General features: G+C 39.2%; 1 protein-coding gene across 4 annotated transcripts in view; it reads right to left on the bottom strand.

Moving 5' to 3' along the window:
* Positions 1-14906, bottom strand: part of LOC131101788 (adhesion G protein-coupled receptor B1-like) — a 75034-nt gene that overhangs the window by 35199 nt on the left and 24929 nt on the right. The window contains exons 1-2 of one of the 4 annotated variants that reach the window (XM_058047139.1): positions 1871-1907; positions 1495-1576 (exon numbers count right to left, since the gene is read on the bottom strand). The exons of the other annotated variants lie outside the window; for them this stretch is intronic. The gene's annotated coding sequence lies outside the window, so the exon portion shown is untranslated. Of the gene's footprint in view, positions 1-1494; positions 1577-1870; positions 1908-14906 lie in introns of those variants that run through there. 4 annotated transcript variants of the gene reach the window in all.

Below are 14906 nucleotides of genomic sequence, written 5' to 3'. Positions count from 1 at the left end.
AAGCATTGGTCTCTAATTCTTGCAACGCCCCTTCCAGTATGAGTTGCAATTCTTGTATTTAATTGTACAATATTAATAATATTACGTTACTCTGGACCTTCTCTTTATATAACCGACCACGTGTAGTATGAAGTAGTACAGTATTTGAATACTCCAGCAATGCAGTAACATGCATGACGTGTCCACTGTTCCGGTGGTGTCCTCATCGAGAGACTCTCCACATCCAGTTAAAGTAGAGAGGCGAACACTTCAGATTTCGATTTCCTTGTGTTTGTCTGCCTCTGCCATCACACACACACACACACATGAACACACACACACACACACACACACACCCACTAGTGAATAGGTGTCCCTCTCCATCCCTCCCTGCCTCCTCCTCCTCCTCTCTCTCTCTCTCTCTGTGGAGATGTCGGCGGACCTGGGCGGTTCTCCACTTGTGAAAGGAATAGCCTAATGTGGGCGTCTGTTACCCAAGTGTTGGCCGAGTTCCCACATTACAGAGAAGGATGGCTTTCCCGATGAATATGAGTCAGGAAGTCGAAAACATAAGAATTAGTCATTGTTCCTCCTCTTGTATTAAAAAAAACCACAACCATGAGGACGGAGTGGGATGCCATGCTGTTGAAGCAACAGGAGATTCTCTCATACGTACGTAATTTGTGTTATTGTTACATTAGTAATGATCTGGAATGAACAGGCACAACCGAAACACACAAGCACACCGGAAAAAAAAAAAAACCCACAGCAACACACATGCATAATAACGTTAATAACTCTAGCTAGTAAACTAGCGAGCTAATCACTTCAGCTTCAAATGTATTTCTTCCAAAAATGTACCACTTCCACACGAGACAGGAGGGAATTTTTTTTTCTCCACTCTATATGTCAGACCTAACATGGCTGACTGCATGATAGCCACTGCAGGAAGTACTGTACTGAACACAAAGTGAAAAAACACAAGGACATCCAACAATGCTAACATATGCCATCTTATATTATGTCTTATTTTCTCTTATTATGTATACTATATTGGGTAATAGACATGATACTGTACTGTACTGAACACAAAGTGAAAAAAAATTAAGGACATCCGACAATGCTAACATACGGCATCTTATATTATGTCTTATTTTGTCTTATTATGTATACTATATCTGGTAATAGACATGACATGGCTGACAACTGGAATGGAAGACAGCTGGGATAGGCTCCAGCACCCCCTGCGACCATTGTGAGGATAATGAATGAATTATATTAAGCTCGTATTGGTACTTGACTTTTATATTTCTTAGCTGCCCTTTGAGTGTTAGGTTGCTGGGTGATGATTTTACCCATCTACGTATCTAAGATGACACCATGATTCTGACTGTTATATTGAGTAGTCAAAAGCTCATCATTAGTTCGAAGACTACTGGGATAGGCTCCAGCACCCTCTGTGACCCTCGTTAGGATAAGTGGTAGAAAATGAATGAAAGAATAAAAATGTCTTACTGTAATTTCCGGTGTATGCCACCAGTCCAGGGTGTACCCCCGCCTCTCGCCAGAAGACAGCTGGGATAGGCTCCAGCACCCCCTGCGACCATCGTGCGGATAATGAATGAATTATATTAAGCTTGTATCGGTACTTGACTTTTATATTTCTTAGCTGCCCTTTGATTGTTAGGTTGCTGGGTGATGATTTTACCCATCTACGTATCTAAGATGACACCATGATTCTGACTGTTATATTGAGTAGTGAAAAGCTCATCATTAGTTCCCTTATTACACCGCCTCTCGCCCGAAGAAAACTGGGATAGGCTCCAGCACCGTCTGTGACCCTCGTTAGGATAAGTGGTAGAAAATGAATGAAAGAATAAAAATGTCTTACCGTAATTTCCGGTGTATGCCACCAGTCCAGGGTGTACCCCCGCCTCTTGCTAGAAGACAGCTGGGATAGGCTCCAGCACCCCCTGCGACCATTGTGAGGATAATGAATGAATTATATTAAGCTCGTATTGGTACTTGACTTTTATATTTCTTAGCTGCCCTTTGAGTGTTAGGTTGCTGGGTGATGATTTTACCCATCTACGTATCTAAGATGACACCATGATTCTGACTGTTATATTGAGTAGTGAAAAGCTCATCATTAGTTCGAAGACAACTGGGATAGGCTCCAGCACCCCCTGCGACCCTCGGGAGGATAAGCGGTAGAAAATGAATGAATGAATGAGCTACCCTTTGAGTGTTAGGTTGCTGGGTGATGATTTTACCCATCTACGTATCTAAGATGACACCATGATTCTGACTGTTATATTTTATATTGAGTAGTGAAAAGCTCATCATTAGTTCCCTTATTACCCCGAAGAAAACTGGGATAGGCTCCAGCACCGTCTGTGACCCTCGTGAGGATAAGTGGTAGAAAATGAATGAAAGAATAAAAATGTCTTACCGTAATTTCCGGTGTATGCCCCCAGTCCAGGGTGTACCCCGACCTCTCGCCAGAAGACAGCTGGGATAGGCTCCAGCACCCCCTGCGACCCTCGTGAGGATAATGAATGAATTATATTAAGCTTGTATCGGTACTTGACTTTTATATTTCTTAGCTACCCTTTGAGTGTTAGGTTGCTGGGTGATGATTTTACCCATCTACGTATTTAAGATGACACCATGATTCTGACTGAGTAGTCAAAAGCTCATCATTAGTTCGAAGACAACTGGGATAGGCTCCAGCACCCCCTGCGACCCTTGTGAGGATAAGCGGTAAAAAATGAATGAATGAATGAATAAAAATGTCTTACCGTAATTTCCGGTGTATGCCACCAGTCCAGGGTGTACCCCGCCTCTCGCCTGAAGACAGCTGGGATAGGCTCCAGCACCCCCTGCGACCATTGTGAGGATAATGAATGAATTATATTAAGCTTGTATCGGTACTTGACTTTTATATTTCTTAGCTGCCCTTTGATTGTTAGGTTGCTGGGTGATGATTTTACCCATCTACGTATCTAAGATGACACCATGATCCTGACTGTTATATTGAGTAGTCAAAAGCTCATAATTAGTTCAAAGACAACTGGGATAAGCTCCAGCACCCCCTGCGACCCTTGTGAAGATAAGTGGTAGAAAATGAATGAGTGAATCAAAATGTATTATCGTAATTTTTGGTGTATGTCACCAGTCCAGGGTGTACCCCGAATCTCGCCTGAAGACAACTGGGATAGGCTCCAGCACCCCTTGACACCCTTGTGAGGATAAGCGGTAGAAAATGAATGAATGAATGAATGAATGATGCCTGTTGTTAGCTAGCTCATATTAACTCATTTAACTCAAAATTCCAAAAATGAGCAGTTCAAAAAAACATTTTTTTATGGACAATATATCATACTGTATGCATCTCTTCACACAGAACTAAATAACTTAAAAATTAGTCACATGAGTGCCCTTCAGGTATCCACAGTATCCTCTGAGAGCAAAGCGTGGGCTTGTTCAGACGCACTTACATAAACAAATGATCATTAAATTTAATGCAAGCTAAAAAAGTTTTGGCCTCCACGGGACGTGGGCCCTCACACACTGGAAATATTAAAAAAGCTAGCATGCAGCACGGGTCCTGTAAAAGGTGTCAGTTTGATGACTGCAGTGCTAGCAAACCCGCACAAAGTTTTGCCTATGCGGCAAATTATATACTTATTACTTATATATTTGTTTTGAAATAAAAAAAAGCATAACCATGTTACATTTAAAGTAGATTTTGGGTAGAAAGAAGACGAATTTGAATCCTATTTGAATCCTTTCATGACATCACCACTCACATAGCACAATTAAGCAACACATACATATGACTGAAAAATGTAAAATACTGGTAGACACTCAATATATTATTGAGTGCATTATGTACACAAACTTAACTTTCACTTCCTTAAGATCCAACAGTGCAAAATTCTTGTAATTTTCCAAATGTTTTTAAAATTATAATCAGGAGTCTAAGTGAAACTTAAACTTGTGCGCCTCGTAAATTGAAAGTTAAGTTTGTGTGAGGATAAGCAGTAGAAAATGAATGAATGTTTCTTTTACTTTATTTTTGTTTTATTTAACCTACAAATGTATCAGATAATTTTGAGTGTGAATGGTTGTTTGTCTATATGTGCCCTGTGATTGGCTGGTGACTAGTCCAGGGTGTACGCCGCCTCTTGCCCCAAGACAGCTGGGATAGGCTCCAGCACCCTCTGCGACCCTCGTGAGGATAAGCAGTAGAAAATTAATGAATGTTTCTTTACTTTATTTTCGTTTTATTTAACCTACAAATGTGTCAGATCATTTTGAGTGTGAATGGTTGTTTGTCTATATGTGCCCTGTGATTGGCTGGCCACCAGTCCAGGGTGTACCCCGCCTCTTGCCAGAAGACAGCTGGGATAGGCTCCAGCACCCTCCGCGACCCTTGTAAGAATAAGTAGTAGAAAATGAATGAATGTTTCTTTACTTTATTTGCCTTTTATTTAACCTACAAATGTGTCAGATCATTTTGAGTGTGAATGGTTGTTTGTCTATATGTGCCCTGTGATTGGCTGGCGACTAGTCCAGGGTGGGATAGCCTGGGATAGGCTCCAGCACCCCTACAAGCCTCGTGAGGATAAGCGGTAGAAAATAAATGAATGTTTCTTTACTTTATTTGCGTTTTATTTAACCTACAAATGTATCAGATCATTTTGAGTGTGAATGGTTGTTTGTCTATATGTGCCCTGTGATTGGCTGGCGACAAGTCCAGGGTGTACCCCGCCTCTTGCCCCAAGACAGCTGGTATAGGCTCCAGAAAATAAATGAATGTTTCTTTGCTTTATTTGCGTTTTATTTAACCTACAAATTTGTCAGATCATTTTGCCTGTACAGAGTCAGCAGTCTCATGCTAATAATGCTAATAATATTAATGTCTCTCAGGTATCACAAGGCAACTAATAAGGAAGCTCAAATGTTGTGCAGGCACATTATTATTATTATTTTTTGCTGTGAATTTTGTTAAATGCAACGGAGGTTTCCCATTGGTTCAACAACAACAACAACAACAATAACAGCAGGCTGTTCTGAGCCTTCCCTTTTGTTTTGGAAAGACCAAAAAAAATGTGATTAGGAACTAATGGAGCAGGTGGTGTGAATTTAGTAAACAGTGAGAGAGATGTGCAGCATGTAGAGAGTGACTCACCGGGCTGAGAAGGCCTCCCTACCAACAGGTGCCCTGAAGGGAAAGTGATGCGAGAGCAGGAAAGACATACATGGTGCTCCATGATGATGATGATGATGATGACTAGTGCAGTGAATCCCAAACAACTGCAGTTCAAGCTGTAAAAAAAAATAAAAAAAATAAAAAAATACAAACGAACAAAGCTTCTCCAGGCTAGCCTCGGTGCTGTGAGTCATATGTTCCTACAGTATTCGTCCCTCAAAGAGAACTTATTATTCTGCAGATTGAGAACAACAACACATTAGGACCAGGCAAACAAGTACAGGGTCATTCATTCATTCATTCATTTTCTACCACTGGTTGCAAGGGGTGCTGGAGCCTATCCCAGCTGTCTTCGGGCGAGAGGCGGGGTAATAAGGGAACTAATGATGAGCTTTTCACTACTTAATATAACAGTCAGGATCATGGTGTCATCCTAGATACATAGATGGGTAAAATCATCACCCAGCAACTTAACAATCAAAGGGTAGCTAAGAAATATAAAAGTCAAGTACCGATACAAGCTTGATATAATTCATTCATTATCCTCACGAGGGTCACGGAGGGTGCTGGAGCCTACCCCAGCTGTCTTCGGGTGAGAGGCGGGGTACACCCTGGACTGGTGGCATACACCGAAAATTACGGCAAGACATTTTCATTCATTCATTTTCTACCACTTATCCTCACGAGGGTCGCAAGGGGTGCTGGAGCCTATCCCAGCTGTCTTCGGGCAAGAGGTGGGGTAATAAGGGAACTAATGATGAGCTTTTCACTACTCAATATAAGAATCAGGATCATGGTGTCATCTTAGATGGGTAAAATCATCACCCAGCAACCTAACACTCAAAGGGTAGCTAAGAAATATAAATACAAGCTTGATATAATTCATTCATTATCCTCACGAGGGTCACGGAGGGTGCTGGAGCCTATCCCAGCTGTCTTCTACGAGCGAGAGGCGGGGCAAACCCTGGACTGGTGGCCAGCCAATCACAGGGCACATATAGACAAACAACCATTCACACTCAAAATGATCTGACACATTTGTAGGTTAATTAAAAGGCAAATTAAGATAAAGAAACATTCATTCATTTTCTACTGCTTATCTTCACGAGGGTCGCAGGGGGTGCTGGAGCCTATCCCAGCTGTCTTCGGGCGAGAGGCGGGGTAATAAGAGAACTAACGATGAGCTTTTCACTACTCAATATAACAGTAAGGATCATGGTGTCATCTTAGATACGTAGATGGGTAAAATCATCACCCAGCAACCTAACACTCAAAGGGCAGCTAAGAAATATAAAAGTCAAGTACCAATACGAGCTTAATATAATTCATTCATTATCCTCACGAGGGTCGCGGAGGGTGCTGGAGCCTATCCCAGCTGTCTTCTTTGAGCGAGAGGCGGGGCAAACCCTGGACTGGTGGCCAGCCAATCACAGGGCACATATAGACAAACAACCATTCACACTCACATTCATACCTATGGACAATTTGGAGTCGCTAATTAACCTAGCATGTTTTTGGAATATGGGAGGAAACCGGAGTACCCGGAGAAAACCCACGCATGCACGGGGAGAACATGCAAACTCCACACAGAGATGGTTGAGGATGGGATCGAACTTGGGTCTCCTAGCTGTGAGGCCTGCGCACTAACCACTTTCTATGCCGCATGTCCTCCAATGAACTGCTTTGCTCAGACACAATGCAGAATGGGAAACGTCAAAACTCATATTGGTACTTCTTTGTATATTTTTAGGTACACCTTTGGAGTGTTAAGTTACTGTGTGATGAGTTTAGTGTTTTTTTGCAAGCATAAACATGGCTAAATAAACTAATAGACATGTTGTTTCCTATAATAGACATGTTTTTGGAATGTAGGAGGAAACCGGAGTACCCGGAGAAAACCCACGCATGCACGGGGAGAACATGAAAACCCCACACAGAGATCCACACCTGGGCTCCTAGCTGTGAGGTCTGCGCGCTAACCACTCGACAAACTTGTAGCAGTAGTTGACTTTTATATTTCTTAGCTACCCTTTGAGTATTAAGTTGCTGCGTGATGATTTTTGATGATGATGATTGAGCCTGACTGTTATATTGAGTAGTGAAAAGCTCATCATTAGTTTCCTTATGCCTTGCAATTGGCTCCTGCAAAAGAAAGAGGCGTTCAGGCACACTTGTAATTTTGAGTGTTAAGCCATAATTCATCCATTTTCTACCGCTTATCCTCATGAGAGTCGCGTGGGGGGGGGGGGGGGGGGGGGGTGCTGGATGATGACCACATAGATGGCCGAGGGTGGAATTGAACCCTGGTCTCCTAAGCTGTGAGGTCTGCGCGCTAACCACTCGACAAACTTGTAGCAGTAGTTGACTTTTATATTTCTTAGCAACCCTTTTGAGTATTAAGTTGCTGCGTGATGATTTTTGATGATGATGATTGAGCCTGACTGTTATATTGAGTAGTGAAAAGCTCATCATTAGTTTCCTTATGCCTTGCAATTTGCTCCTGCAAAAGAAAGAGGCGTTCAGGCGCACTTGTAATTTTGAGTGTTAAGCCGTAATTCATTCATTCAATCATTCATTTTCTACCGCTTATCCTCATGAGAGTCGCGTGGGGAAGGGGGGGGTGCTGGATGATGACCACATAGATGGCCGAGGGTGGAATTGAACCCTGGTCTCCTAAGCTGTGAGGTCTGCGCGCTAACCACTCGACAAACTTGTAGCAGTAGTTGACTTTTATATTTCTTAGCTACCCTTTGAGTATTAAGTTGCTGCGTGATGATTTTTGATGATGATTGAGCCCGACTGTTATATTGAGTAGTGAAAAGCTCATCATTAGTTTCCTTATGCCTTGCAATTGGCTCCTGCAAAAGAAAGAGGCGTTCAGGCACACTTGTAATTTTGAGTGTTAAGCCATAATTCATCCATTTTCTACCGCTTATCCTCATGAGAGTCGCGTGGGGGGGGGGGGGGGTGCTGGATGATGACCACATAGATGGCCGAGGGTGGAATTGAACCCTGGTCTCCTAAGCTGTGAGGCCTGCGCGCTAACCACTCGACAAACTTGTAGCAGTAATTGACTTTTATATTTCTTAGCTACCCTTTGAGTATTAAGTTGCTGCGTGATGATTTTTCGATGATGATTGAGCCTAACTGTTATATTGAGTAGTGAAAAGCTCATCATTAGTTTCCTTATGCCTTGCAATTGGCTCCTGCAAAAGAAAGAGGCGTTCAGGCGCACTTGTAATTTTGAGTGTTAAGCCGTAATTCATTCATTCAATCATTTAATCATTCATTTTCTACCGCTTATCCTCATGAGAGTCGCGTGGGGACGGGGGTGCTGGATGATGATCACATAGATGTTGGAGGGTGGAATTGAACCCTGGTCTCCTAAGCTGTGAGGCCTGCGTGCTAACCACTCGACCGCCGTGCAGCCGAGTACAGTGTCAACAAAGATGAAAATACAACAACCGCTGCATTGTTAGATGCCCAATATATATACCGCAACATCTCCAGATAGCCAATCGGCAGTTGACGCCCCTGCACAACCTGAAGCGCCTTACTTGTGTGTCGTGTATGGTCTTCTAACTATCCTGCTACATATTATCTATGTGCATTTTTGCAGATATTGTGCATATTAGTGCATGCATATCATGCTTTTAATGTTTATTTCCTCTTATTTTGAAGGGCTCCGATGGCCGAAGAAGAGGATTTTTTTGTTGTTGTTTTTGCACAGCAGTCAATCTGCCTTCTCCTTCCGAGTAAATCTGCAGATGTCATTCAACCAGCACCGTTACTTTGGTTTTGCGCTGTTGCTTCTGCAAGGCTTTTCATGTCTTTATTCTTTCACCGTCTCGCTCGGTTTTTCCCTCCTTCTTTGTCTTGCACACACATGCAAGGCCAGGGAGTGTGGGAGTCGAAGGGATGACTCATCTATTGCACACCTCATCGCCGTCTGACCATATATGGGCTGCCCGGAAATTGATTTTTTTTTCTGCACTTGATGTGGAGAGGAACAGGCAGTGCAGGGACAACACAGACGAGTATTGCAACCTTTGCTGCAGAGTTTTCCTGCAAATATCTAATTACCACAACAACAATAAAAAAACAACAACATTTGAATGTATTATATTCATGCCTCATACAAATACACCATTACAGTGAATGCATCTTTTTGCATCTATTTATTACTCTCTGGTTCTACCATATCTTACTTATTGTGTGGAAAATATGGGCTAATAACTATAAAAGCAATCTTCACTCGCTAAATGTACTGCAAAAAAAGGTCAGTAAGGATAATTCATCATGCCGCCTCCAGAGAACATACTAACTCCTTATTTCTAAAATCACAAATACTTCAAATTGCTGATATAGTTCATCTTCAAACAGCTAAAATAATGCATAAGGCTAAAAATATTACCTAAAATTACCTAAAAATGTCATCCAATACTCCAATACATCCAATACAGTTGATGTTTGCTAAATACAAGGATGAAGTATATATCACTATATTGATAGTTACTATGGTACTTAAATTTAAATTTAATTTAATTTAATTTAATTTAATTTAATTTAATTTAATTTAATTTAATTTAATTTAATTTAATTTAATTTAATTTAAAATTAAAATTAAAATTAAAATTAAAATTAAAATTAAAATTAAAATTAAAATTAAAATTAAAATTAAAATTAAAATTAAAATTAAAGAAAGAAAACTAATTTATTTTGGATAAAAATTTTAATTAAAAAAAAAAACTTAAGCTATATTAGGAAAGCAGGAAATGAACAAATGTAACAGTTACTGATTGTAAAAGTACCAGATGGAGGGGTAGGATTTAATAAGCTTTGCTTCTTCCTACTCCTTTTGGACATGTGGAACTGTGAACTGATTATGGGATGCATTCAATTGTAATCTGATGCATGTTCAAATGAAATAAAACCATTACCATTACCATTACCATTACTACCGCTTATCCGCATGAGAGTCGCGTGGGGGGTGCTGGAGCCTATCCCAGCTGTCTTTGGGCGAGAGGCGGGGTACACCCTGGACTGGTGGCCAGCCAATCACAGGGCACATATAGACAAATTGGACTGGACAAAACCATTCACACTCACATTCATACCTATGGGCAAAATTAAAAACGGTACAAATGCTGGTCATTTGAATAACATGGAAGTTAAAAAGGGCATTAATTTGTTTTTTTTTTGTACAAAAAAACATAAGTATCAAACCATAAATTTCCCGTAAATTAGCATCCGAGAAAATTTTGCAGTGTATCCTTCCGCGTGGAACCACACTTCCATACAAAATAGGATCTTTTAGTGAGATATCGTAATGTCACAGATATATTTGATGTTACACAATAAAATACCGCCATAAATGTATGTCAGAGAGGTTCAGTCATAAATGGATTTTAAGGCGTTTTTTTTATTTTTATTTCTTCACCACACCATTTCCTCTGTGTTTTGCTGTGATTGGTTGAGTGTTTCCAATCAGCGGATACGCTTCTCTGCTTTCTCCGAGGTGATGAAAAATTACTCCCAGCTCATTTCATGTCGGAATGTATTTGTTGTTCTGCTTTATGGTAAACCTTGTTCTTTACTTCACATAAATACAATTACCGCCTAATGTAGTCTTGAAAACAATGAAAAGCAAAACAAGACCTTATTTGGGAAAAAAAAATAAAAACTTTCTTGGTGCTTTTGAAATTAACTTGGGGAAAATAAGTATTTAATCCACTACTAATGTAATAATTTCACTCCCATTTATGGTAGGGTGCTGCCCTTTTATGGAAGTTCCTGGGGCAGAGCCACACACATCTGCTTGCTGCATACCTGCCTGGGACTCACATGTAGGCGTGTATCTCATAAATGGAAGCTTTTTTTTCTACCGCTTATCCTCACGAGGGTTGCAGGGGGGTTGCTGGAGCCTATCCCAGCTGTCTTCGGGCGAGAGGCGGGGTAATAAAAGAACTAATGATGAGCTTTTCACTACTACATACTATAACAGTCAGGATCGTGGTGTCATTTTAGATACGTAAATGGGTAAAATCATCACTCAGCAACCTAACACTCAAAGGGTAGCTAAGAAATATAAAAGTCAAGTACCGATACGAGCTTAATATAATTCATTCATGGAGCCTATCCCAACTGTCTTCGGGCGAGAGGCGGGGTACACCCTGGACTGGTGGCCAGCCAATCACAGGGCACATATAGACAAACAACCATTCACACTCACATTCATACCTATGGACAATTTGGGGTCGCTAATTAACCTAGCATGTTTTTGGAATGTGGGAAGAAAACCGGAGTACTCGGAGTAAACCCACGCATGCACGGGGAGAACATGCAAACTCCACACAGAGATGGCCCATTGGTGGGATTGAACTCGGGTCTTCTAGCTGTGTGGCCTGCGCACTAACCACTTTCTATGCAGCATGTCCTCCAATGAACTGCTTTGCTCAGACACAATGCAGAATGGGAAACTTCAATACTCATATTGGTACTTCTTTGTATATTTTTAGGTACACCTTAGGAGTGTTAAGTTACTGTGTGATGAGTTTAGTGTTTTTTTTTTGCAAGCATAAACATGGGTAAATAAACTAATAGACATAGACATGTTGTTTTCTATAATAGACATGTTTTTGGAATGTGGGAGGAAACCGGAGTACCCGGAGAAAACCCACGCATGCACGGGGAGAACATGCAAACTCCACACAGAGATGACCGAGTGTGGGATTGAACTCGGGTCTCCAAGCTGTGTGGCTTGCACACTAAACTAATATTGGTACTTCTTTGTATATTTTTAGGTACACCTTTGGAGTGTTAAGTTACTGTGTGATGAGTTCAGTGTTTTTTTTGCAAGCATAAACATGGATAAATAAACTAATAGACATAGACATGAGAACATGCAAACTCCACACAGAGATGACCGAGGGTGGAATTGAACTCCTTGGTCTCCTAGCTGTGAGGTCTGCGCACTAACCACTCAACCGCCGTGCAGCCCTTCTGGAGTTACTGTAACTAAAAAAGATGCTAACTGAGGAGTACACTAACCAAGGTTCCACCGTACTCTGTATGGAATCAATACCACAATCGCGGCTTCTATTTGTATCATCACTGCCTAAAATAAATCTGTCCATGCTGGCAGGCGTCGTTGAGACACCCAGTGACGAAGATGTCTGGCCCACCAGGCACTGCGTGGTGACAAACGCCACAGTGGGGAGGTAAGCGATGATTTAGATCAGCGCCACTTCCCACATATTAGCCCGGGCTCAGACCCAAAGCGTCGCTGACCAGCGCTGCCATGCGAATACACGCGTCACGCGGCGCCCGTAGTTCACCATTCACGCAGACTGTGGATGTTATCATTGGTCATAACGGCCATAACAGAACGATGGTGACTCGCGGGGACAACAACGAATAGGAGGGACATCTTGTTCCACGCCATGTGGGTTGTTGAGTCATCGGTGGCAGAATCTCCCACCCAACTTTATTGCTACAAATAGAGAAGACGTCACCAAGTGTTTACCATGAAATCCTTTATGTTCGTCATATATGAAGACCACCAAGGTGCTTTGACCATTTACTACCCACCGCTTGGCCATTAAGGTGCTCGAGCGTTTGAAAGGTTTGACGAGGAAATGACACATTCTGCATAGCGGGTGGAACCACAATGTGAAGCGAACATGAATGCATCGATGGACCGTTTTTTTTTTTACACAGCCCCCGAGCCGCATCTTGGCATTGAACTGCAAGCTAATATTTGGGTACAAGATGCAAATTATTGGTAGGCGTTAGCGCACTAGCTAACAACACATGTTGAGCGGCGAGCTTTTATTGAAATTTAAAAAATTAATTTTTTTAAAAAATATTTTAATATTAAAATTAATTGAAATAAATAAATTAATAAGGGGCATATTAAATTTTTAAAATTAAATTTAATTAATTTAAATTAAATGTAAATTTAATGTAATTTATTGTAATTAATTTAAATTTTAATTTAATGTAATTTAATGTAATTTAAATATTAAATTAAAAAATTACATTTTAAAATTAAGCTCACATGAAAAATTAAAAAAACGGGCAATTTCTAATGAATAATTGTAGTAATTATTTTAGTAAATAATTGTAATAATTTTATATTTTATATATAAATAATTATATCTATATATTATTTATATATATATATTTATATTATATTTTATTTATAATGATTAATTTTTATGTAATTTAATGTGTTTTTATTTGACCACAAAGTGATTTCCCCCGACTTATTATACATAAAAATGTATGTATATTTGTGATTAAATGCAATTAATTGAGTTAACTATGGACAAAATGCGATTAATCATGATCCAATATGTTAATTGATTGACAGCCCTAATGATAATATATAATAAATATAATTTAGAAAATTTAGAAATATTAGTTTTGTTTATATTATTATTATTATTATTATTATTATTATTATTATTATTATTATTATTATTATTATTATTATTATTATTATTATTATTATTATTATTATTATTATTATTATTATTATTATTATTATTATTATTATTTTCTGGAATGGATTAATTGGATTTACATGATTTCTTATGGGAAAAACTGATCCGGTTAGCGGCAGTTTTGGTTTGAGTCCTACCCGACACTAACCAAGGTTCTATAATACATACAATAAGGAAAGTCTCGATTCAGATTTACCGGATTTAACCGATTATTTATGATTAGGTACTCTTGCATTTATTGAGTCATTATATAACATTTATTTTCTTGTTTTGCATTGTGAATTATGAAAACACGATGATGCATCGTTGCAACATGGAATCATATGTTATGAAATAAAACCAGTTTATGGATGATAGTGAAACTAAACTATTCAATGAAAATATTAAAGACAATTACTGTGGAGATTTACAGTAGCTGTGAATTATTTGTCACTTTTTTCAGCTTTGGTGTATAATATTTTAAATCCTTTTTTCAGATGCCTCGTAATATTTATTCTGTCTTTTATCTGCCTTTTTTTATTTTTATTTTAATTTTTTTTTAATTTTTATTTATTTTTTTTAATTTTTATTTTATTTATTTATTTATTTATTTATTTTTTTGTATTTGTATTAATGTAACTCTGCAGCCACTGTTGTGAATCGTACACCAAGATTACCTGTAATGACATTGCTAATGTGCTAATGTGCTTCAATTGCAGCTTCATCCTCTCAACGCGACTCGTGACATTGGTCTCATTGTGCTGCCCATCGTTACTCATAGTTAATACTTGTTTATTTCCAATTGACAATCACCATTTTTCTTTTTATTTTTTTTTTTGGAGGCGTCAGTGAAATTATAGCGCTGTGTCATATGTCAGGAAAATAATAGAATCTCATTTTTTGGGGTTGAAGTTATTGGTCTTCAATATTACTGCCAAATGAATTAATATACATGTGACTCTGTCCGTGTTTTACATTGCAAATGTCCAAATAATTATTCATTATTTGTCAGTGTTCAGATTCATGAATGGGGTAATGAGTCTATTATGAAGATTTATTAGTTGATACGCTAAGCATCATCAAGTTATATGACTTATTAGCCGCTTTGTCGATGTATTAAAGCTAGTGTATATTTGGAAGGCTTTAATACAAATTCCTGACTGTTAAATAAATAAATCATAATTAGGGATGAATAATAAGTATTAGTAAGTCTATTAGTTTAT

This window comes from Doryrhamphus excisus, chromosome 14, assembly GCF_030265055.1.
Source record: "Doryrhamphus excisus isolate RoL2022-K1 chromosome 14, RoL_Dexc_1.0, whole genome shotgun sequence".
Taxonomy (NCBI): domain Eukaryota; kingdom Metazoa; phylum Chordata; class Actinopteri; order Syngnathiformes; family Syngnathidae; genus Doryrhamphus; species Doryrhamphus excisus.
The sequence above is the reverse complement of the archived record's forward strand: the minus strand, read 5'-3'. Positions and strand labels throughout refer to the sequence as shown.